This window comes from Marmota monax, unplaced genomic scaffold (genome assembly GCF_021218885.2).
Source record: "Marmota monax isolate L192 unplaced genomic scaffold, Marmota_monax_Labrador192_F-V1.1 WCK01_AAM20220418_F8-fsc00013, whole genome shotgun sequence".
Taxonomy (NCBI): domain Eukaryota; kingdom Metazoa; phylum Chordata; class Mammalia; order Rodentia; family Sciuridae; genus Marmota; species Marmota monax.
In genome coordinates, this window is record NW_026692202.1 from 18,510,036 (window position 1) to 18,535,020 (window position 24,985).

General features: G+C 39.3%; 1 long non-coding RNA gene across 2 annotated transcripts in view; it reads right to left on the reverse strand.

The window, feature by feature from the left end:
- Positions 1-24,985, reverse strand: part of LOC124084270 (uncharacterized) — a 106,060-nt gene that overhangs the window by 79,780 nt on the left and 1,295 nt on the right. For both annotated transcript variants that reach the window (XR_009225851.1, XR_006849077.2), the window contains exon 2: positions 757-997. This is a non-coding gene — a long non-coding RNA (uncharacterized LOC124084270). The remainder of the gene's footprint in view (positions 1-756; positions 998-24,985) is intronic.

Genomic DNA, 24,985 nt, shown 5'->3' on the forward strand with positions numbered 1-24,985 from the left:
AATTGCATATAAATTATATCTATGTAAAAATAAAATATGAACAAAACAGAGATTTCAAAGAAACATCAAAATAGTAACTTACTTGCTTCATGTCTATATTTTCTAAATTTTTGTTTGTGTATTTTAAAAGTGCAAAAAAGATAAAGACACTATATAGTTGGGGTTTAAATTATAGGTGGTGGATGAGAGTATCATCTAGAGCAGTGAAAGCTAAGCTGGGCATCGGAGCACCTTCTTCTAGCTCTGGCTTTATGATGATGCTACTGAGTGGCAGGTCCCAAATTACTTATCCATTGGTCTCAGCCTCTTTCTGTGAAAAATGATATCTAAGTTTCTTTTGAACTCTAGAATTCAATGATGCTTACCATTTTACTTCTCCATAATAATTTATATATGGAATTTAAACCCCATGTTGAAGCAATTCTCAGACTTTATTGAGTGAGCATAAAAATCACTAGAGGAGCTTTTCAAAAACGGACACCTGCGATGCAACCTTATAGATTTCTCCATCAGTAGTGTAGACTGTTACCCAGACATTTGTATTTTCAATCTGAGTCCCTAGAAGCTTCTAACGTAGCCACATTTGAGATCTACTATAATGCCACATTTTCTGTACAAGTCTAGAAATCTTAAGAGTTGTCTCATAAAAGAAACTATTTGGCATAACTTGAGACTTCCTTGAGATCATGCAACATTAAGTGGTACAATTGGGGCAGATTTTGTCCTAAAATATTTAACTCAGGCTCATCTACTCACCCCATTCACCTTGTTAGGTTAATCTTCAATCTGGGCTTCATCAGTATTTTTTCACATCTTTGAAACGTCACTCTGTACCATCTGTACCATCCTGGGTGACTCATCTGTGAAACACAGCAGACTCCCTTCACGTGCTGAGCCTGATTCGGCAGCGTGCACGCTTTTCCACAGAAGCAACAGAAGCGATGCTTGTATTAGTGTGTGCGACAGCAGCAGATCTTTGGTGATGCGAAAGCAAACCCTAAAACATGGAGATAAAAATATGACAAGTTTGTAAATTATCATGTGTCTAATACTTCAGAAAAGTCCATACCCCACGTGTTGACAGTCAAAAAACAAAAACCGACAGGCTTTAGTTGGAACCTTTTCTCTCCAATGAATATGAACCCCATACCGGTGAGTAAAAGGGCAAAGTCCTTACAGAAATGTTGCTTCTCAAAGATAAGCAAATTTTAAAATTTCAGAACAGAAGCATCTTTACTGGATATGCACAACAAAGAGACTGTTTTAGTTTAATAGCCAGTAGAAAGCAGTTCAATGATTGTAGGATGCTGTTTCCATATGGACTGTTAGTGGGAGAGGTATCTATATCTTGGTGCTTTCATTGCTCAACTAAGGTCTCTTTAAACATATCATGGGTTTAAGAAAACTATAGGTAATCATTAAGATTAGAGTGGAAATCAATGAAATTAAGATAATGAAAACAATACACAGATCAATGCAACAAAGAGTTGGTTCTTGAAAAGATAAATAAGATTGACAAAACTTTAGCCAAAATATCCAAAACAAAGAATGAGAAGATCCAAATTAACGAGATCAGAGGTGGAAAAAGAGATATCACCACAGACCCTTCTGAAATCCAGAGGATTATCAGAACCTATTTTGAAAATTTATACTCCAATAAACTGGAAAATTTGGAAGACACTGACAAATTTCTAGACACACGTGACCTGCCCACAATGAATCTGGAAGATATAGAAAACCTAAACAGACCAATATCAAGTAATGAAATTGAAACAGCAATTAAAAGTCATCCAAAAAAGAAAAGCCCAAGACCTGATGGTTTCTCAGATGAGTTCTAGCAGACCTTTACAGAAGAACTGACACCAGTTTTTCTTAAATTATTTCATGAAATTGAAAGAGAAGAAACTCTCCCAAATACATTTTATGAAGCCAGCGTAATCCTAATACAAAAAAAAAAAAAAGACACATCAAGGGGAAAAAAAAGCTACAGACCAATATCCCTGATGAACATAGATGCAAAAATCTTTAATAAATAATAGCAAACCACATTCAAAAATACATCAAAAAAATAATAGACCATGATCAAGTGGGTTTGATTCCAGGGATGCAAGGTTGGTTAAACACATGCTAATCAATAAATGTAATTCACCATTTAAACAGAATTAAGGACAAAAAACACATGATCATTTCCATAGATGCAGAAAAATCTTTGATATAATTCACACCCATTCATGTTAAAAATGCTTGAGAATTAGGGATTGAAGGAATTTACCACACATTGTAAAGATCATTTATGACAAGCTCAAAGCCAACATCACACTTAATGGAGAAAAACTAAAAGCATTTTTCCTAAAAGCATGAAGAAGACAAGGCTGTTCACTCTCACCACTCCTACTCAATATAGTCCTCAAAAATGTTAGCCAGAGATAGGGAGGAAGAGCATGAGAAGAAGACTACCACTAAATAGGGAAGAGAGGTGGGAGGGAAAAAGAGGGAGAAGGGGAGTTACACAGAAGATGGAAGGAGAACCTCATTGTTATACAGAATACATATATGATGTTGTAATGAGAAAAAAATGTGTCACATTACATTGGATAGAGAGAAAGGATGGGAGAGGAGGGGAGGAGTAGGGAGGATAGGAAGGGCAGCAGAATAGAATAGACAATATGATTGATGTATGTACATTCCATGTATGTATTATATATCAAAATGCATTCTACTGAATCAAAGTGTGAAATATGATATATCAAGAACTATGTAATGTTTTGAACAACCAACAATAAAAATTTTAAAAAAAGAACTAAGCAAAGTAAAAAAAATGCATTCTACTGTCATGTATGACTAAAAAAATAAATAAATAAAAATTAAAAAAAGAAAAAAAAAACGTTAGCCGGAGAGATAAGGCAAGATAAAGAAGTCAAAGGGATACAAATAGGAAAAGAAGAAGTCAAACTATCTCTATTTGCTGACAATATGATCCTATATCTAGAAAACCCAAAACTCTACCAGAAGACTTCTAGAGCTTATAAATGAGGTTAGTAAAGTAGCAGGATACAAGATCAACACCCATAAAGCAATAGCTTTCCCATACTCCAATAATGATTCAGCCAGGGAAAAAAATCAGGAAAACCATCCCATTTACAATAACCTCAAAAGAATTAAATACTTTGGAATTAATCTAACACAGGAGGTAAAGGAGAAAATTATAGAATATGGAAGAAAGTAATTGAAGAAAACCTTAGAAGATGGAAAGACATCCCTTGTTCTTGCATAGGCAGAATCAATGTTGTGAAAATGGTCATACTACTAAAAGCAATATACAGATTCAATGCAATCCCCAACTAAATACCAAAGACATTCTTCACAGAATTAGAAAAAACAATTCCTAAATTCCTTTGGAAGAATAAGAGACTTAGAATAGCCAAAGCAATACTAAGCAAGAAAATCAAAGCAGGAAGCATCAATACCTGAGCCTGAGCCTATAGGAGCCTCCAATACCTGATCTGAAAGAAACACAAATAGCCAACAAATATATGAAAAATTTTAAACATCTCTAGCAATTAGAGAAATGCAAGTCAAAAGTATACTAAGATTTTATCTCACTCCAGTCAGAATGCAATGACCAAGAAAATGAATATCAATAAATGATGGTAACATTGTGGGAAAAAATGGGACACTTTACATGGTTGGTGGGACAGCAGATTAGTCTACTCTGGAAAGAAGTAAGGATATTCCTCATGAAGTAGGGATGAAACCATCATACGACCCAACTATCCCATTTCTTGTTGTTTTTCCCAAAAGGTTGGCATTTCAGAGTGACAATAGTTACCTCCATGTTTATAGCAGCATAATTTATAGTAGTTAAATTATGGAGTCAAGCCATACCTCCAGCAATAGATTGGTGGATTAAGAAATTGTGATATATATATATATATACAATCTACTCAATCCTGAAAAAGGATAAAATTATGGCAGTTTATTGCCATTAAATGGATGAAAATGAAGAATATCATGCTAAGTGAAATAAGCCAAATTAAGAAAATCAAAGGTCCAGTGTTTGCTCTCATATGCAGAAACTAGAGTAAAATTAAGGAAAAAAAATATAGGATAACATAAAGAACAAATCAAACATAAACTAATACATGAGCAAAAGGAAGTCTAGTAAAGGAAGGAGAATGGGAGAGGAGGGAAGATGGGAGGAAAAAGGGAGGATCATGAACTCAACTTCCATTCATGTATGAGTTTGTCAGGATGAATCCAACTACTATGTGTAACTATAAAGCTCTAATTTAAAAAAAAAAAAGGAAAACTATGAATTTAAAAAAACAGACTACATAAAACATGAAGTAGGACATAAACACATTTCAGTTGTGTTCTTACCTTTACAAAGTTTATTTACATAAACTTTGAAAATAAATATTTCATTCAGAAATTAAAATATCATTGGATCTACTGGTTCCATTTCTTGATCTGAGTGCTGGTTATATGGGTGTGTCCACTTTGAGAAACTCCCTTGAGCTATGTACACTTAGGATTCGTGCATTTTACAATAAGTATGCTGTATCTCAGAAAAAAGTTTACCTAAAACTTCATTGGATTTATAATACAGTAGGCATACAACTTTTCACGAATGCAGAGCTATTCTGTCTTTTGTAAATGGCATGGTACAAAACCAACTAAGGAAGGAAAAATGGAACAGGACGGGTCTCTGAAATATAATGAATGAGAATATATAAAATAAGAAGGAAGAACCCAGAATATAAAGTGTAACTCAGTGTACATAAGATGATGTGGACATCTAATGTTGCCATTCTTAGGGTAATGTCAGTGCTATTATTATTAGTTTCCTTTATTTTAAAAAAAAGATCAATTATATATATATATATATATATATATATATATATATATATATATATAGTATATGTGTATGTATGTGTGTATTTGTACATATATGTACACATATATATGTATATGCACACGTATGTGTGTATATAATCTGTGTGTGTGTGTGTGTGTGTGTGTACTCAGTGCCATGAAGCAGTATAATTTTTCCCACAAGACTGGACCTCCATTTCAAAGGAAGTGGTATGACATCCTAGAAGTCAGGAGTCAAATATTGAATCTGCCCCTTATTAGCACTATGTCATTGGGCATACCAATCTATCTAAGTCCTAATTTATTGGAAGATAATAAAACATCTTGTGGGATTATTGTAAACATTAGGCAAATAATACTTTTGAAGTACTAGTTCAATATATAGATTTAATAATAGTAACTATTATTGTTGTTCCTGGCTCACGATGTGAAAAATTTGAAGAAAATATTGTGTTTCCATTTGGAATTACATAAATTTATTTTTATCATTATTATTGTTATTATTATTATTAATACTGTGTATATATATATGTGTGTGTGTGTGTGTGTGTGTAATGCTGGGGATGGAACACAAGGGCCTCAGGCACACTAGGCAAATGCTCTATCAGTGAGCTATGTTCCCATTCTCTTTTTATTTTATTTTAAGGGAGTGTCTCACTAAGTTGCCAGGCTGGCCAAGGCTCTTCCTCACACCCCTGAGTATCTAGGATTACAAGCGTGCACCACTGCTCACAGCTCAGAATTACTCAAATTTGTCCTAATGGAAAATTGAATGTTTGGGTCAAAAATTATTTGATTTTTTTCCATGGCAGCACTAAATAAAAACATTTTTAGGACCAACAAATTATTTCTTCATGCTGAAAGAGAGTAATTTGTTATTTCTCCCTTCTAAATTTTTACTAAAACATGGAACATGTAGCTAAAAGGCTTCTAGGTGGGTACTATTGATGTGTAAGTTCTTCGTAGTTAATATAAACCCTGGATTTACATTTCAATTTCCTTTACACCAGTTGCCTGAGTAGAATTTATCACCTTTGTCCTGATACACTCAGGAGGAGGGACAAGGTGAAAAGAACAGCCACACTTGTCAGATTATCTAAATGTGAAAATGTTTTTGAGCAAGGACTAGCTTTAGTTTTTCTACCCAAATCAAAATATGATATTGATGATGATGATGGTGTTATGTTTAGACAGGAATTGGATCTAGATTTTACTTGGGTATACTTTTCTAAATACCTAGGTATATAGAGGGGTTTTCCCTATAAATTACCCCTGAAGTAATCACTATATCTATGAAAAATCTGTGTTAATATAAACAGAAATCTGTTAACATAAAAACCCTTTAACATAACATGGAACCCAGTTGAAACCCACAAGCAAGGTCAGAGGTGGAGTGACACTTCTCTCATTTGTCCTATTGTTTAATAGCTGAGGTGGCAAACTAGAACCAAATTTACAAGGGATAAACATGCCATGTCAAGTTCCTCAGATTAAACTCATGTCTTGTTTTTAATTTCATTTCCTTTTTTATTTAAAAAAAGAACTTGTTGTTCACTTTTCTAAATTACGCTAAAATGTAAGTTATATATCCTACTACAGCCTCTCTGCCTAGTTGCTCACTGGATATAACACAAATGTACCATTAAAAATAGCACAGGCACAGCAGCCCAGCCCAGCCCCCAGAACTGGCTGAGGAGGACCCCAAAGAAGGAAAATCAGGGTCAGGAAATCTCCTGCCCAGTGCTGCATGAAAAATCAAGATGTTTATCCTTAAGTCCATTTTGAGTATTAGAAAAGTATGGCAGTCTTTATTTTAAAGAGGAAATTATTGGGAAAATAGAACTAATCTTTGATTCTAGCAAAAATTCATTGCTAATGACTTTCTGGTTTCTAACCTCGACTCTATTGTGGATAGTCTGTCATTCCCAGCAAGCTTTTGTGCCTCTGCCTCACCATCATGACAGAGGAATCATACAAGCATGCTTTATCTTCTACGACCTGGAACACTTGTGTGAACTGAATGGTGGAAAATAAAACTACAAGCTTTGAATTTATTAGGGAAAAAAATCAATATTTTAAGAAAGCTCCAGATGAGTCCTTTTGTCAAGTAAGGAATTCTGTAGAACATATTTGTAAAAATAAATTCAATCTTTAAAATTCTTTGGAACACATTTTTAAAAGGGAAGTCTGGTGACTTTTTATGGCCTTGGGTTGAGACCAGGAGAGGTTTCTGGATATCCACCTTGTTCCTGCTCAGCTCTTCGAAATGCTAAGGTGGGAGGGTATGTAACCAAGGAGTAGTCTTTTCTTGCAGGATGATTCTTCAGGTATTAAAAGTGCTCTGTGGAGAACTAGGGGAGTGAAGAGCAGAAGCCTAAGCTGGAATGAGAGAGTTTAGAAATGGTAGAGAGCTGATGTGGTTAGGAAACCAACAGATTGAGTGTGATTGAAATGTGATGAACTAAAGTTGAGAGAGAGGCAAGGGCCAAGTTCTGCAAGGCCCTAGAGACCATCATATGAGGCTGGAATCTTAGTCCAACCTCGGGGGGTGCGGGCTGCAGGGAGTTGAGCAGAAGAGTGAACAATATTGTTTCCACTTAAAATCTCCTACTATCTCAGGACAGATTGGAGGTAGCAAGAGTGGAGACACAGGCTGTCCAGAGGCCATTGCAGTTGGAGTTATCCAGACAAGAGGGTCAGCATAGACATGATATGAACTAAGGTGAAGAAAGCAGACATGGAAGGGAGTAGGGGACAGAGTCAAAATAAAATTTGAAGGTAGACTTTCCATATATGGCTGTAAGATGGAATCTCGGAAAGGCAGGGAGGGAGTAAACAACCATGACTCCTAGGTTTCTAGATGACTGAAAGCCATTTGCTTTCCCTTATTTCGCTACAGTCTTTTGGATAGAATCTCAGTGTTCAACTCGACTGCAGTTCTCTCTCTCCAGCTCTGTCCTCCCCTCCCCCGAGCTCTAATGAGTATTTCAAATTGCCTGCTACACATCAAATGAAATATCCCTTTTCTCTTCTTGCTCAGTTCCCAAACTGGAGAGCTTAGTTATTTTGCTTGGGTTTTTTGTTTGATTTTTTGATTTAACAATCCTTTCTTTTTATTGCTCCCCAATATCAAATCATTTCCCAAGAACTTTCTCTTTTCTTTTCTCTTGGCCTCATCTCCATTTAAAACCCCCACCCCACCTCAGACACATGAGCAGTCTCCTATGTTGTTCCCTCTCTCAATCGATCCTGCACTCTACTTCCAGATTGATCTCCCAAAAGTGAAAATCCCAGTCATTTCATACCTGTACTCAAAAATTTATGAATATTTCCCCATAGATGAAGAAATTAGGTGCAAATATTTATATGTCTGGCATTCAAGACTTCTTGCCGCAGAAACACTGGCACACTTTAAGAGCACTATCCACAGAAGAGGCATGACATTGTGAACATTGGGAAGAACAGGTGGAAAGGCATGGGTGTTGGAATTAGATATGAGCAGACTGGATATGGACCTGGACCAAGACTACATTAAGAGCTACTCCTACTCAAGAATTCCCTTCACAAACAATATTATCTATGTCAGAAATAGACCCATTCCAGCTCAGGAAAAGTGCCTGTAGGAAGCTGTAGAGGACATTGGTTGTTTTTGACTGCCCAGCACCCCTCTTTCCTTCAAGATGGGAATGTGCCAGTCATGGTATTTTGTTTTGTTTTGTTTTTATTTTTTTACTTGTAAATGGACACAATACCTTTATTTCGCTTATTTATTTTTATGTGGTGCTGAGGATCAAACCCAGTGCCTCACATGTGCTAGGCAAGTGCTTTACCACTGAGCTATAACCACAGCCCCACTCATGGTTTTTTATCACCTCTTCCCTAATAGTGTGTCCACAGAATTGGCACCTAATCAGCAGGACCAAGCAAATACTCTCCAGTGGGTTAATGTACAGACCCTGAAAAGAAAGTGGTGTTGCTTTTCCCCAGAGCTTTGGAGCAGCGAGGACCATGTGAGCCTGCACCTGCTGGTGACCCCCTTTCCCTGTAAACAGCAAGCACCTGCTTGAGAATGAGACCAATGGAAAGGAAAACAGAGCTGAGGGAGTCAGAGCCCCCTGAATGTTGCTGTAACAGGAGCCAAATAGATATTATAAGAATGGTGGCATGAGAGAAAATTGAAAAACATTCCTACCCACCATCCTTACCACTGTGAATCAATGTCTCATTTCACCTATACCTGTCCTGTGTTCTCGAGATGCTCTTTGTCCAGTGCCATCCACACATCTCTGTGCCTCTGCTCAAGCCAGACTTGAGCCGACAGTGGTTTCCTCCAACCTCCCACCTTGAAGTAGGGTATGGAGTCGTCCGGGTTTCTTATTGCCCATCCCAAGTATCCCGGCTAACTTAGAGTCTTGGGAAGCACATGTGGCTACCTCACTGCCTCTACTTTGTCAGTCATCAAATTGCCACATTCCTGGTATTTCCCAATGGCTTACTTCAACCCTAAATAGAACAGATTATTGGTAAGGCATATTGAGCCTTCCTCAAGAAAAATGGCAGTAACGGACCACAGAGTTAAATATCAAGTATATCCTCCTTAATATGAGATCAAAATCAGGAGCATTGTATCATACACATATACCACCCCACAAAACTTTCATAAAATTTTGAATTAGTAAGGTTTGACATTTTTTTTACAATAGAATGATAAAGCATGTCTATTCACTAAAGAACAGTAATTGCTTTGAGTTACTCATAATTTTAAATGCACTGATAATAATATTGACATGATTTTATTGCATCTTGTTTTTACCTTGGTGGCCAGATGCTTTCCATGCTATCCTCTTTGGATGAGCACAGGATGCCTTTGGATGAGCACTGACTCTCTCAGGCCATTATCATTACTGTTTTAGAATGCTAAATGTGACACTAGCGGCCTAGTGGCATTAATGCCCCTTTCAAAAGTGCCCAGTTTTCTCCTTGGAAGTAATTTCAGCAGCAAGAGGCTACAACGGAATAAATTTTGATAAGCAATTAGCACATATCAAATCAAGGCATATTATTCAAGGTTTTAAACTGCTACTAGAGATATAGCAAGGGTTACCCATTAAAATGCATCTGTGAAAAACTTCTGCAATTATTATGGAAGTAGTGGGTAATATTCAAATGGAGACAACTCAACCATTTAAATAAGTGTATTTTTAATCACAAAATGTCACTGTTCTACAGACCCGGTTTTCCTATTAACATGTTGGAGATAATGTTAATGAGATTTAGTGAGTGTTTTAAGAGCAGTTGAAGTCTTATTGTGAAAGGCAGCAGAAAAACACACAGCAGCATCTGAAGCTGTGAATCATTATTTATCTGTGTGAAATCGGACGATGCTTAAATCTGGACATGAATTGTCCAAGCAATAAAAGTACAGACTTTGATGACAAAACAAGTTGTCTCCAAACACTCCTCTATTCTACATTATTTTTCATACTTTGAGATGAAAAAATAAAATAAAATAAAACACACCAGAGGAGAGCATTTAAATCGGGGGGAAGGGGCTTCCAAGTTGATATTTCAGTAGACAGCTCCTTTTTGAAGGATATGCATTGGAGATATCAGTCACAGTGTTTATCCACCAACAGCCCCTCTGAAGGAAAAGAAGAGGACTCTATCCACAGCCAGCTGATTCAGAAGGCAGCTATCATTCTCAGGACAGCCCTTCCTCTCTTGGCCCCCTCCAACATGGAGCAGTTGATTGGACCTAGAGTGGGCCGCACCCATCCAAGGCAGCCAATCCCTGTCTTGCTAGCCCATACACTCGGTCACCAGATTTCTTCTCTCGCAAGGAACTGAAGCTGAAAAGATGTGTGTAGAACTGCCATAAAGAACGATCAGAGCCTTAGAAAGGGCTGCATTCTCTAGCACCTATAGTCCCAGGTACTCGGGAGGCCAAGGGTTAACAGTTTGGATCTTAAATGTTCCCCAAAAAGCTCATGTGTTGAAGCCTTTTCCCCCAATGTAACAATATTCTGTGATGAGATTTGGGGAGATGATTGGATCATGAGGGCTCTAACCTCATCAATGGATTAATCCACTGATTCCTAGTTTAACAGGCTACTGGGAGGTAGGACCTGGTTGGAGAAAGAAAGGTATATTGTCCGCGAAAGCTGCCCCTTACTGCCATGAGGTGAGCCGCTTTCCTCCAACATGCCCTTCTGTCATGGTGTACTTCCTTATACAGCTCCAGAAATAATGGAGCCAAGTGACCATAAACAGAAACCTCTGAAACCATAAGCTGACAAATCTTTTCTTCTTTTAAGTTGTTTTTCTCCCATATTTTGTCATTGTGACGGAAAGCTGATTAACACACTGAAGTGGAGGATTCTTTGAGCTCAGGAGTTTGAGGGCAGCCTTGACAACATAAATTCCATCTTAAAAGAAAAAAGGGGCAAACAAATGCCTAATGTTTTCTTTGATGTAAGGAGGCTGATTCATAGTGGGATAGGGAGGGGGAGCATGGGAGGAATAGAGGAACTCTAGATAGGGCAGAGGGGTGGGGGGGAAGGGAGGGGGCATGGGGTAATTAATGAATGTTGAATGTGATGATCATTATTATTCAAAGTACATGTGTGAGGACACAAATTGGTATGAGTATACCTTGTATACAACCAGAGATATGAAAAATTGAGCTCTATGTATGTAATAAGAGTTGTAATGCATTCCACTGTTATATATGGTAGTGCGCTCGCCCAGCATGCATGAGGCACTGGGTTCGATCCTCAGCACCACATAAAAGCAAACTAATGTATCCACCTAAAACTAAAGATACATAGTAAATAAATATTTAAAAAAGAAAAAGAGAAAGAAAAAGGGGCTATATTGATTTCTGAAAATTTTAGGAATCAAATAAGTTATGGGCACTGGGAATGTCTTGGCTGAGCCCCACACTGAGAAGATTTGAACTGACTTACATGTAAGGTGGAGGGGGTCTCAGAGATCCTTTGTGCCTTCACAGAAGACACAAAGGCTTTGCAATAAGCATCCCTCAACATCCCCCCAGTTTTCCTGGGGTTCCTAGTGCACTAGCAAGTCTGACCATGCAGGGGACAGAGAGTGATAGAACCTACCTATACTGGTGGGAGCCAGAAGCCCTGCAAGGAAAAAGACCTATAAGCAGTGAAGAAATCCACCTGGAAGAACTGGAAGAAGCCATAAAGGCTTGGTATTGGAAGACAAGAGTGATTTGGAGCCCAGTCTGAGGCTCCATCTGAAAGCCACAAGCTTTTCTATCATCTTCTTCCTGCAGAATAAAGGTATGATGCGACCAGAAAAGCTCTTACTACCCCCACATCTCCTAGGCCAGAGAAGAGTGAAAGGAGAAGCCATTTCCCAGGGAGCAGTGAGGGAGCAGATGTCCTGGGGTATATCAGAAGTCAGGTTGCTGTGCTGTGGAGCAGCATGTGACCTTACTTTCATGAAACATCAGGGAGGGCTGGAGTGACACCAGAACTGCAGATTGTGGAGCCATGGAAACTAAAAGATGGACCTCTCCTATACACTCTGGGGCAAGTTAAGATTTGACCACTTGACAACTAGAAACAAGAGATACAATGGTTTGGGGGACAAATTACTCAAGGAGATTGAACCAGGTACCCCAGCTGGTGAGGCTAAGCAGGTTTCCCTCAGGATTTCCTGAACAAGCATTGAAAGCTGGTCAGTAGTGCAGAGAATGGAGCAGAAACATTCCAAGAAAAGCAGAGACCACATAGCCCTTGAGAGACTGACCCTAGGACTTTTGACAGCTTTGAAATTCCAGTTGCAAATTGAGTCCATACATTTCTTTACAATAACTACTTCTGCCCCTTTTCTTACAGTGCCTTGAATAAGTCTCCACTTTTGAAACAGAAAAACAATTTAAATGATAAAATTAACAGATCCAAGGCAAAAGTAACCCCATCGTTTAACAATTATCAGGACTTGATGATCAAGTCTTTGGTGTTTGCACCTGCCTGAGTCTTTTTCCTGTGGCATTGCATCCCCTCCTCCTATTACCATCCTTGGGCCTGTCCTGATAATTGACTGGCTACACTTTTCCAAGCTTTTCAACTCTAGTCCAAATCAACTTTACAGATGGGTTTTGGAGCCAAGAAAATTATGTTTAATTAAGCACCTACAATGCTCAAGAAACTTTACTGGTTGCTATCACACATCATCTTGTTGAATTGTTGATGACTACCATTATAATAGAGTTACACTAGTAGTTTTGTCAGTGAGGAAACCATGGCTCAAAGAAGTGAAATGATGTGTTTAGGAAATTATAGAGCAGAGATAAGGACACAGTTCTTTATGCTGTACCAGACCTCTCCTAATTTTGACAGCAAAGGGATCTGGGTTGATTGTCTAATATTTGTAACTGGGTATGGTGGATTGAAAGTAACATTACCAAGTAAGTGGAAGAGAGGAGGAAAAAAGAGGCACAAAGAGCACAACTGCAGAGGAAGTGGAAGAAAGTAAGCAAGAGATTAGATACGGTGGCAGCTAAGTCCTGATATTCCATATATCTGAGAGAGGGAGGAGAGGATATGAGAGATCATATCCTTCTTCAAGGAGATCCAGAATTCCATCTTGCACCTCCCTACCTTAAAGCTCCCCACTAACCAGGCTGATGTACTCCCATTCCCATTCTCACATGCACCATAATAAAAGGTACAACCAAGATTAGAATAAAGTGAGGCACCAAATATGATAGCCAGTTAGTTGAGTCTAGAAAGCAATCTTTGGCATTTTGTCAGCATGAAGTTTCCATTTTTAATTTTGGGAAATTTCATATTGCACAATTTACTATTTCCCCCACAGCTACCAGTGCTATTTTCTATCCATTTGGTATCTGGCCCAAGCCCAAGAATTTGCTGGCAGAGGCTGCTTTTACCAGCTTTGAAAGCATCGCATATTGGTTATGAGAACAAGCCTTGGAGCCAGACTGCATGAGTTCAAATTCTGCTTTTGATATTTGATGAGGTGTCTTCAGGAAACCTCTTCACTCCACTGTGTCAAGTTCCCTTCTTCTCAGGTTGGTTAAGGTGACCAAGCCTCCTGGTTTGTCCCACTATGGTTTGAAAGTGACCCCCAAAGTTCTTGTGTTAAAAACTTAATCCCCAGTGCAACAGTGTTGGGAGGTGGGATCTTTAGGGAGAAAGTGATTAGAAATGGATTAATGTTATCATGGATATTGTTTTCTTATAAAAATGAGTTTGACCCTCCCTTGCTCTATCTCCCATGTGCTTTGTTTGGCCTCCGCCCTTCTGCCAAGGGATGATGCAGCAAGAAAGTTCTCACCAGATGTGGCTCCTCTGTTTTTGACTTCTTAATCTCCTCCTGTGAGAAGTAGATTTCTCTCAACAAATTACCCAGTTGCAGGTATTCTGTAATAGCAGGAAACAGATAAAGAAAGCCTAAGACTAAAGGACGTCGTGCAATGTGAGACTTTTAGTGCTAAAACAGAAAACAACCTAATTAAACAACAGACAAATTGGAAAAAGTTGGTCACACAAAGACATTGCATGTGAAGCACTAAGAACTGCAAGTGATCAACACATTAACCATCAGTGTCATGTGAACCTGCTGCTAATGTGACTACTGGAATTGTTATTGTTTCCGTTGAACTTGTGGCTCTCGGACTAAGTCCTAGTTTTCCACTTCCCCAAAGCCCAAGAATCACTGAGAACAAGACAACAGTGAAGGAGATTTGCCTGTGCTGACAAGGAAGTCCATGAGTAATGAGAGCAAGTCAGACTCCAGGCTCCTCTTCTGGCCCAGAATAATGCCAGAAGCCCCATGCCCATACTAGACACATGCCAGGCTGGCCCTCCAGCAGGTTTTCCTTAAAGATTACAGACAGAGCTTGATCTGCTGAGTAATGAATTGAGTCTTTGAAGGCAGATTTCTTGTTAGGACCCTGGAATTCCCAATGAGTTTCTGAAGAATGGAAGGAGCTGGCGAAATCAGTTTCTCCCTGCCCACTTCCATCAGGCATCCTGGAAGATTCTATTTCTTGCAGATTTTGCGGATTGTGTGTTTGATAATAGGTTGATATCCTTAATATATAAAGAACACCTAAAATTCAATAATAACACAACAACCCAACTAAAATATGGGCAAAGGACTTGACTAGATAGTTGTCTGAAGATGTATAAATGACAAGCAAGTACAAGAAAAATGGTCAGTATCATTAATCACTAAAGAAATGCACATCAAAACTGCAGTCAGGTATTACTTCACACCCATTAGGAAAACTACTATCAAAAAAATGAATAAAGAAAGAAAACTCCAGAAAATAACAAATGTTCATGAGGAGATGAAGAAATTAGCACCTTGTGTAATCACATTCATACAGACAGAAATGAAAAAAAAATGGTTGTCAGGGATTTGGGGGAGGTGGGTGTGGAGTTTGTTGTTTCATGGGTATAGTGTTTCAGTTTTACAGGATGAAGTTGTGGAGATGGATCATGGTGATGGTTGCACAGCAATACTTAAGACCACTGAATTGTACACAGAATTTTATCATGATATTAAATTTGGATATAATTGTATTAAACCTGTAAAAGGATTTAGATGCAAGGTAGCTATAGAAAGATTCTGACCTGAGCAGTGGTGAAGGAATCTTCACTTAGGATGAGGAGTTTGTAGGAAGACGAAAAGGGGTAGGAAGAAGAGGGTGCAGTGTTTTGAGGTAAGGGATTATCATTCCCTTGCGATGCTTCATTAGCTAGAGACTAAATACAAACTTGTTTTCACCTGATCTTTCTCTGGTTCTCTCTGAGCCTTACAAGCAGAGGTTGCACAGATCTTAAATGAAGAGCTCAATAAATTTAGCATAACATTTGAGTGCAGCAACAGTTAAAAGAGGTGCTACTGTTGCTTCCTTTATCCCATCCCTTCCCTTTCCCTGAAGGCTATGGTAGGACTGTACTGAGGAGACAGGAGGAGGAAGCTGTTCAAGATGGAAAGAGACTAAAGACTGACATCTAACTGTGCAACCCATGATCCTGGATTGAATCTTATTCCAGAAAGGAAAAAGAGATATAGTTGGGTCAGTTGGTGAAATTTGAATTAGGTCTGTAGAATGGATGGTAGTGTTATAGTAATGTTAACTTCCTGATTTGGACATTGTGTTGTAGTTATGTAGTGTCATTGCTTTAGAAAATATGCACTAATGCATTTAGGGGTTGGTGGAGCATTGTGTTGACAACTTACTTTTAAATTACTCAGAAAATAAAAATGGTAATGGGTATGTATGTGGATCTATCTATCTACATATTTATCTGTAGACAGAGACAGAGAGATAAACAATAAATGTGTTGAAATGTTAACCACTGCGATCTGGCTGAGGGAGATATGATATTCTGTGTAACACTCTTGCAGCCTTTCCAAAAGTTTGACATTTCAAGATAAATTGTTTTCAAAAGACATTGTCTTTTATTGAAATGAACCCACAAGTGAGGCAGCAGTTAACAGGAAAGGCCAAAAATGAAGATAAACATTATTTTGGTTTTTGCTTTCTTTTTTCTTTTTTGAGACAGTCTCGCTCTGTTGCCCAGCCTGCCCTCAAACATGTGACCCTCCTGCATCAGCCTCCTGAGAATCTGGGATTACAGGTGTAAGCCGTGGCACCAGGCGGATAAACATTTTATCTACCACTGAATTAAAAAAAAAGAACGTTCAGAAGACAAGAATTTTTAGTGAATGAAGAACAAAGTAGTCTGTCTTGCAAATAACATATTTATGATAAATTAATAAATAAGCATTCTGACTCAACACCTGCTTTTATTACCATGAGCTGCTCATCAGCTATGGGGACACAGGCTCCTTCTCTGGACTCTGCCCCATCAGCAGTCCTGACACACATCTCAAACCAACCCACCCCATGACACTGCCCTTGCAAGCCGCAGAAAAGTGAGCACAGAGGAAACCTACCAATAGTGTCTTGCCTGACGACAAGATCTGTAAATCCAGAGGGTACTCAAGTGAGACTGGAACAAAACTGTGCACCCGATATTTTCAGGCATCTGCAGACCAAAGGGCAATTCAAGAATGGGCACGTGGCAACAGTTTCCACGGGTGCCTGACAACGGAAGTGCAGAGCTGTGAGCTCTTTCATGTGTGTTAGGGTGGAGAACTACGTAGGAGACATCTTGGGAAAATGGAGAGACAGATGAGGCCCAAATCTCTGTCACTGACACAGGCACTCTGCCGGAAGCACATATGTGCATGTACAACAGCTGGGCTGACCAGCGCAGAGCTGTTAGTACTGTTCGGGTTGGATGCCCTCATGTAATGATACCACATAAACAATCTTTTTAAAAATAGATTAGAAACTGTAAGTATGGTCTTACATATTTGTTGGGGAAATTGCTATAGGGCTAGTGCACTCAATTCTCAGTGCCCCTCAAAAAAAAAAATCATAAGTTGGTTGAGAATAATTAAATTTCAAGTACATTTTTATTAGGAAAAAATCATCAAGGCTTTCTCTTCACAGTAGTTTAAAAATTGTTGGATTGCTTCTGTCCATCCGCAAAGGTTTTCGTGTTTCTTTAAAGCAAAGATGTGATGAAAAGTTAAAACCAGTTTATTTGATCAAAAGCATTTTTTAGAGTTGGAAAGAATGAAGAGACGGATATTTTGTTAATTAGCTTAGAAAAGTCAGGCATTTAAACAAGCTCTGAGGAGGTGAGGAAGGGAAATATTGTTACAACCATTGTTTTTTCTTTTCCAGAGGCAATAAAAGGAAAGTGATCTTACTATTATTTTGTTTATCTAAGCCTGGTTTCATCTCCTTCTCTAGGAGGGAAAACAAATTCTGACTCATTCCACCGGTTACCTAACTCATCCTAAAACTTCAAAATATTAGCAAAATCCCTTTCTTAATTTTCAATTTCCATTTTGCAGAGTAGGGCTATGGATGACCCTTCCCCACCCTGCAAATTATGTTTAGTGCTCACATTCCCCAATACCATCACCATCAACAGGCCACTTCCTGTCCCAGAGTTCTAGATTCTCACTCAGTTTCCACCTCCACATTCAGTACTATAGATGTAATCTGTCCCATTTCCCCATCTCCAACCTCTTCCTCCAGTCATTTCTCAATTCCTCCAAAGCTCCACTTCTCCCCACTTTCTCCTGCAGGGCATCTAGATGCTCCCCACTGTCATATCAAGCATTCCCTTTTCCACCGGCCTTTCTTTGTCAAGGAATGTTATTCCCAGGTCCCTTGTTGAAATGCTCTTGTCTTACTCAACTTCTCAGTCTATGGACCTTTAACCTTCCTGCTTGCTCTATTCCATTTTCTTCATGAACTCCTGGTCTTTCACCCACACCCAATCCCAAAGCTATTCCTCAAAGTTCCAGACTTGGCCCTCCTCCCTTCTGACTCCACCCTTTACCAGTGTGATCTTACCTTCCTCCTGCATCCAGAGCCACTTCTTTCCTACTAACTCTAGCCAAAAGACTCCTATCCCTCTTCCCTCTTGTTGTTCCTCCCCTTCTCTCACCTCCCACATGCAAATGACCTCTCAGCCACAAGCTTCTCTGAATTCTCCTCCTTTCTCCAGCGCCTTTCACTGCCTTGGCTTAGGTTCCTGGAGCTCAGCTGTTGTCTCTGGCCTCTTTAGACCCTTTATAGAGCCAATGTGCTCTTTCCAAAGTCAGATCTGATTATGCCTCTTTGACAATAGAAAATTGGTCATTGCCTCTCTACTTGTCCACCCAGAATTTACAGAATCTCTAGGGAACTTTGAAGGCACATCTTTGAGGGTAGGAGAGGAATCTTTAGTCCTGATGGTCACAAATAGGCTTTAAAAAATTTAGAGTAAATTTGACCCACAAATATATAACAAAAGAAGTTCAGTTGGCTTTTTAACATATAACAAGAGACTGCAATGACACTTTGTTCTTGGTGAAGGCCATTTGGGAGCCTGTTCTGGGTTCCCTAGGAATAAAAATTAGCATTTCATCTCCTCTGCCATTAAGAGCATTCACTGGAAAAGTTCAAGGAGAATTTTGTCCTGTGGATAAAATTTGTTCATGTCTACCTTTCCAGTCCCATATTCTGCTATGGGCTGTTACTTCTGACTATCTCAATTCACTACTCTATTTCTCCCGATCTTCCAATATCTTCTTTTGATAAAATCTTATCCTTCGGAATCCACTTCTTTTGTCACCTCCTCCAGGAAGCCATCTCAAACTCTCCAAATCAGAGCCAATGGGCAATGCCCCATGTCCTATTCTGGCCATCAGCATAGTGTGCTGTGATGACTTGCTCACCTGTTCATCTTTCCCTCTACCCCATGAGTGCCTGGCTTAAGCATCTCCAAAGGTTAGAATAGTGCTTACCCATGGACTATGTGTGCTTAAAAAATGTTGGTCAAAAAAAGACAGGCAGGTAAGTGATTGCTTTGTAACAAATACTAAGTCTTGGCCAATGGGAGGGGAAGGAAGGAAAAATGTACATTTTGAAAAAAAAAAAAGCAAGTCACAATCACAATGCCTCTTATCACTGCAGACTTTAGTGTTCCTCGCTAGCCAGGACAGCAGGCATGGTCTCCTGTGCCTTCTTCTTCTGGCCTCACCTTCTTGATGTCATGATAACTAACTCTTTCCCAGCCCTCCCATACAAGGCTACTTTGGTCAGACCAAATCCCAGTCTCTGGGCATCCTCTGGTATGGAATTCCCAATCATCTTTCTTCCTTTTTGGATCTGTCTTGAATTTAAGGTTCAACTAAAATTTCACATTCTCAGTGAACCTTTCTGGACTGCTCCAACAGTCATAACTTTCTTCCCTCTTAGCACCTACAACACTTAAGTCCTTATTAGAATTTAATTATATACATCTTGAATTTTATAACTTTTATTGGCTTTCTTTATTACAGAACTAATACATTTATATTAGAGAAACATTTTTTAAAGTTAAGCAACGGAAAAGCCACTCACCAGCTCTTCATCTTGAAAGAATGCCTTTAATATTATATATAAACCCTTCCAGACTTTTTTTCTATGCACACACAAGCAATTTTTTCATAAATGAGATCATGTAGTGTAATGCCAGATTCGTGGGACCCCAATAGACCTCCAAGAGCTGAATCTGATGCAATCACACAAGAGTCTTTATTGCAAGCTCCAGCCTGGACTCACAACCGTTTCTGACGCAGCAATCTCGAGGAGTAAGTCCTGACTCTTAGTTCAGTGAGGATTTATAGGTTTTTGAGGATACTCTATGCATCACAACATCATACAGCAAATCATTTCAAATCTCGGGAAAATCAAACAACAACTCTTAACATTGATTAGCACATTCATTGGCGGGAACAAGTCAGGTAAAGTTGATTGGTTAGTTCAAGTGGTGGATACGTTTGAACGTTGCAAGAGTGTATATGCTAAACTTGCAGGGTTGCCTAGTCACGTTATCAATCATCAAAACTACTGGGAGGGCCGCTTGGTATTTCAGGTATCTTCCCTGTCTCACTCTGATTGGTTGTTGCTATGGTCTGAATTAGGCCTCAAGCATTCTTTTGGTCGTTTCAGGAACTTGCATTTGCTGAGTCAAGGACATCTGGTACAGACAAATGACTCAGCAGGGTAACTATGTGCCTAGGAAGGAGTTTCCCAAGGACAAGGGTCACCCCCCCTTCTTTGGCAGGCCCTGCTTTGAGGTATAGGCTGGTTTTTCAAAAATGGAGTCACATCAGTTTCTCAGTAGAAAATACTGTTTTGCAAATTGTTTTTTTTAAAAAAAAATACTAATAAAACATTGGCATGCCAACATACATACTTCTTCAATATGATTTTTTATGAGTCCAAATATTCAATTTTATATATGAACCACCATTTACTTAGCCAATCCTCTGCTAAGAGGCATTTCTATTTTTCTATTTTCTTTTTGCTATAATGCCAAAAATACCCTCATACATTCTTAAATTTTTTATTAATATAAATTCTAATAGATATAATTTCTATGTAAATAATTTAAAATATTATTAATTATTATAATTTATTAAAATAGTTAATAGAAAGCAATTAAACATAAAATCATTGTATTGGTCAACTATTTTGTGTATACTAGTTTTGACCATGTACTTAGATTTCTTTTAAGTTACTGGAAGGTAAGGTCCAATGTTTTCTAGGTTTTCATCTCTCAGCATGACAAATGCTCATGTCATGAAGACTGAAGAATTAACTTATTTCACTAAGTTTTTAGACAATAGTGTCATTGTTTAATACAGAATTAAGTCTTGGGCTATATCTCTATGTTGCTTCCTCTTTGGGAGTATTTCCAAAGTTTACCTTAGGAATTGAGTGGCTTGGGAGGAGGTAGAGATAGACAAATAAGAGAAATGTCAGTCAAATTCAACAACAGCTAGAGGTCAAATTGTTGTGTGATCCTAGTCACCTTAGAAACTATGGTGTTTTCTGCTTTATGATGCATTGATCATTTTTCAGAACTTGGTGAGATTTGGTATGGCAAGAAATAACTCTTCTTGGCAGGGGCATGTCCATAAAGACCCCAGCAGTGACCCATCCAAGTCTTCTTTGCTGCTCAGCAATTCTGCTACATTGCCTAGCACTAACTAGCTCACACTTCTTTTGTGGCCTCAGCTCCTATACCCTGCCCTCCTCCACCATCAGCTGACCATCTTGCTTCTTAGTCCACTAAGAAAACAGAACCATTCAGACTAGAGCTCCCCACACTTCTCAATAGCACATCCCAGCCCTCCCGCACACCACCTGCATTGCCCTCCCTCCTATCACTAGGGATTAAGTGGTTCTACTCTCAACTCAAGAACTTCACTCCAGAAATCATTCCATTTCTCTTTACATGTCCATAGTTTCCCCCTCTTGAAACCAATGAGCTCTAATTTCTCCCAACATCCCCTGTCTATTTCCCCCTTTCACAGCAAACCTCCTCTAAAGAGGGGTCTATTCTCTTCCACTTCCTCTCCTCCCACACTCTCTCAAAACCACTCCAGCCAGGCTTTATTTCTGCCATCCTCCCTCTGCTAAGGATACCAATGACTTCTAAGTCACCAATCATAAAAATTAATACTGTATTCTCTCATTTCATTTGTCTCATCAGCAGAACAGGCACAGATGGTTACTTCCTGCTTCTCAAAACATCCTTTCTCACTTGGTCTCTAGGATGCTACCCTCTCCTCTCCCCTCTCTCTCATTGGCTGCTGCTTCTCGGCCTCCTTGGCTGGGTCTTCCCCACTTTTTTTCACCTTCCTAGCCTCTAAATGTTGAAGTGCCCAGATCTTAATTTTCAGATTTTTTTCCTTTTCCCTTCTCTTCTCCACTATATTCCCAGCTGCTCTGTGTTGGTGACTTGTGGATTTCTACCTCTAGTCTGGACTCTCACCGGAATTCTGGATCCCCACCTCTAATCACTTGCCCAACTTCTCCACTTAGGTGTCTGAAGTTAGGTAGGCATCTGAAGTTTACTGTATCCAGAACAAAATCCTGTGGTTTTCACCTGTATCTCTTCCTCCTGTGGTCTTCCATACTCATTAAATGGAATCTCCACCAATTAGCTGCTCAGGTCAAAATACAGAATTTTCTTTGACTCCTCTTTCACTCACATTCCACAATTGAATCATCAGTAAATTCTTCCCAATTCACTTTGAAACTTTACAGATTCCATTCGTGGTAGTTATTCCAGTCCAAATCACTATCACCTCCCTCTCAATAGCCTCCTGCCTCTTTACTTCTATTCTTGCCCTCCCCTCCACCTTGCAGGCAGAATGATCCTTTGGGAGTCAAGACCCAGTCAGTCGTGTGCTTTCTCTGTAGAAACCCCTATAATGTCTTCCCACCACCTAAAACAGGCCTGCTGGTTATCTCTCTGGTGTTATCTCCTGCTACTCCCCTCCTTGCTCTTCTGTATCAATTACTGACCTCTTGACCTGTTGGCTCTTCTTGTTCCTGGAACATGCCAAGTCTACTGTTCCTCAGAGCCTTTGCACTTCTCTCCCTCATATCTGAAAACTTTTACTTCCAGGATAGCTGTAGTGGTTGCCCCTTAGGCATTCATATCTCTACTCAAATATTCCCTCATTAAGAAAGACTTCTATGACCAATCACCCCCATGTAAGAATATCCCCAACCCCTGTTACTCCTGAGCTCTTTTGTTTATTTTATCCCCACCCCCTGAAGCCATTATAATACACAATCTGACTACATATCTATGAGTATATATGCTTGACTCCTTGTCTGTCTCCCTCCTGGTCTCATCACCGGAATGAGAATTCCATGAGAACCCAGGCTTTGTTTTGTTCACTATCACATCCCAGACTGTAGAAGATTACCTTCCTCATAACATGTGGTTCAAAAATTGTTGAACAAATCACCACTCAAAGCTATTCAAATTCCATCAACTCTCTAGTGTCACCTGTACATTACTAAGCTGAGGTTTTATACTTTACACACACTTTATAACATCTGTTTTTGAAATAATAAACACAAGTCATAATTCCAAGGAGCTTGTCCTAGTTAGTAAAACTCTCAAGGAACTTCCCATAATCATGGCTCCTGCTGGCTTTGGCAGTCTTCCTCTCAGCATCCCACTCTGTTCTCTTTTGTCAGATTTCACTGGATGTTAACTTTGCCCTGCTAAGCCTTATTCAAGGTGCCAACTGCATTTGAAATTCTGCCTACTGTTTTGTCTGAGAAAAACCATTTTTATCTTCTCAGCATCTTCAAATTCTGTCTAGGGTGCTGGGGAGCACAAAGTTGAAGACTCCAGAACCACTCTTTCTTCTGTTTTCCTTTCCTTATCTTTTTGTTGTCTGTATATCTTCTTTTCTCTATTTTACAAAAATCAAGGAGATTTCTAGAAATCATGTTGATTAGCTTTAATGCCATGGTACAAAGTTATTGTCCCTGGCAACCATATTGTGCTTTAGAAATGTATCACAGATGAAGCCCATATTCCAGATCCAAACACATATGTAATTATGTAGTGTGTGGGGGGGATGTATTAGAAAAGGTTGCATGTTCCAGACATGGGAAATAAGTCGACCTCTATTCAGGTTATTGCCATAAATACAGAAAAGGAAAGCCCCTGCCCTGCATCAGTTTTCCATCGTAAACACGTAAAGTGTAGCACCACAGCCCAGGGAATGGAAAGCAAACACTCATGACCAAGGCTATCTTAGAGCCTAACCTCTGCAGAAGTGCTGTGAAGAGAGGCTGAAATACAGGCATGCATCACGGTGGCTGGCTAGCCTGTGTTGTATCTATCTGGGACCAGATCAGTTTGCAACGGGATCCCCCTCCTCACCCACCTCCACACTAATGTGCAGAATTCCACTCCCATAGCAGGGCAGCCATAGTCTACATAAAAAGAAATGAATTTATGCATCCTCATAGAGATGACCTCAAGCCTGGCTCTTGTGAGAAAAACATTGATTGGTGCTATTAAAATGCATAGTTTTTCACCAACACGTGCAAGAATGAAGAATGCAAAAGCAGAACCATTCATAGGACTGGTGAGAAATGGCAAGCACAAGTCAGACTAGGGATGGGTCTTCTGTCCTTGCCAAGAGGAGTCAGGCAGGAACTTCAGAAGCAAGGTGTTTTTTCCCCCAAGGGGCAGTAGATCAGAAACCAGAGGCTACTTCTGAGACTTTTCCTTATCTGAAACCAGAAAGGTTAGCAGAAAAAAATCTCCTCATGTGCTGCCACACTTCAAGGATCTGCAGGGCTGTTAAAAAAATTAGCTCAGCACCTTCAGCTTGCATTGGGCCGTCACTTAGCTTACCACACAGACATTCCGAATGGGGCCTTTTAAAACTCTGCTCTCAAATGAAGGTGGCTCAAGCAACACTTGGATGATATCACAAGACTCCCAGGGTGATGCTTCACTGCTTCCTCAGCATATGCCAGTGCCCATTTTACAAGGGGGGATTTATGATCCCTCTCTCAGTAGAGCAAGCCAAAGTTTTATAATATTCATTAAAAATCAGCACCACATGTAATAATATGGAATACTGCCTTACACAAGAGGGCCAAGTTATAGGTGTTTAGGGAAACCTGGCAGAATTTCTTGGCCTTGGTGAGGGGTAAAGT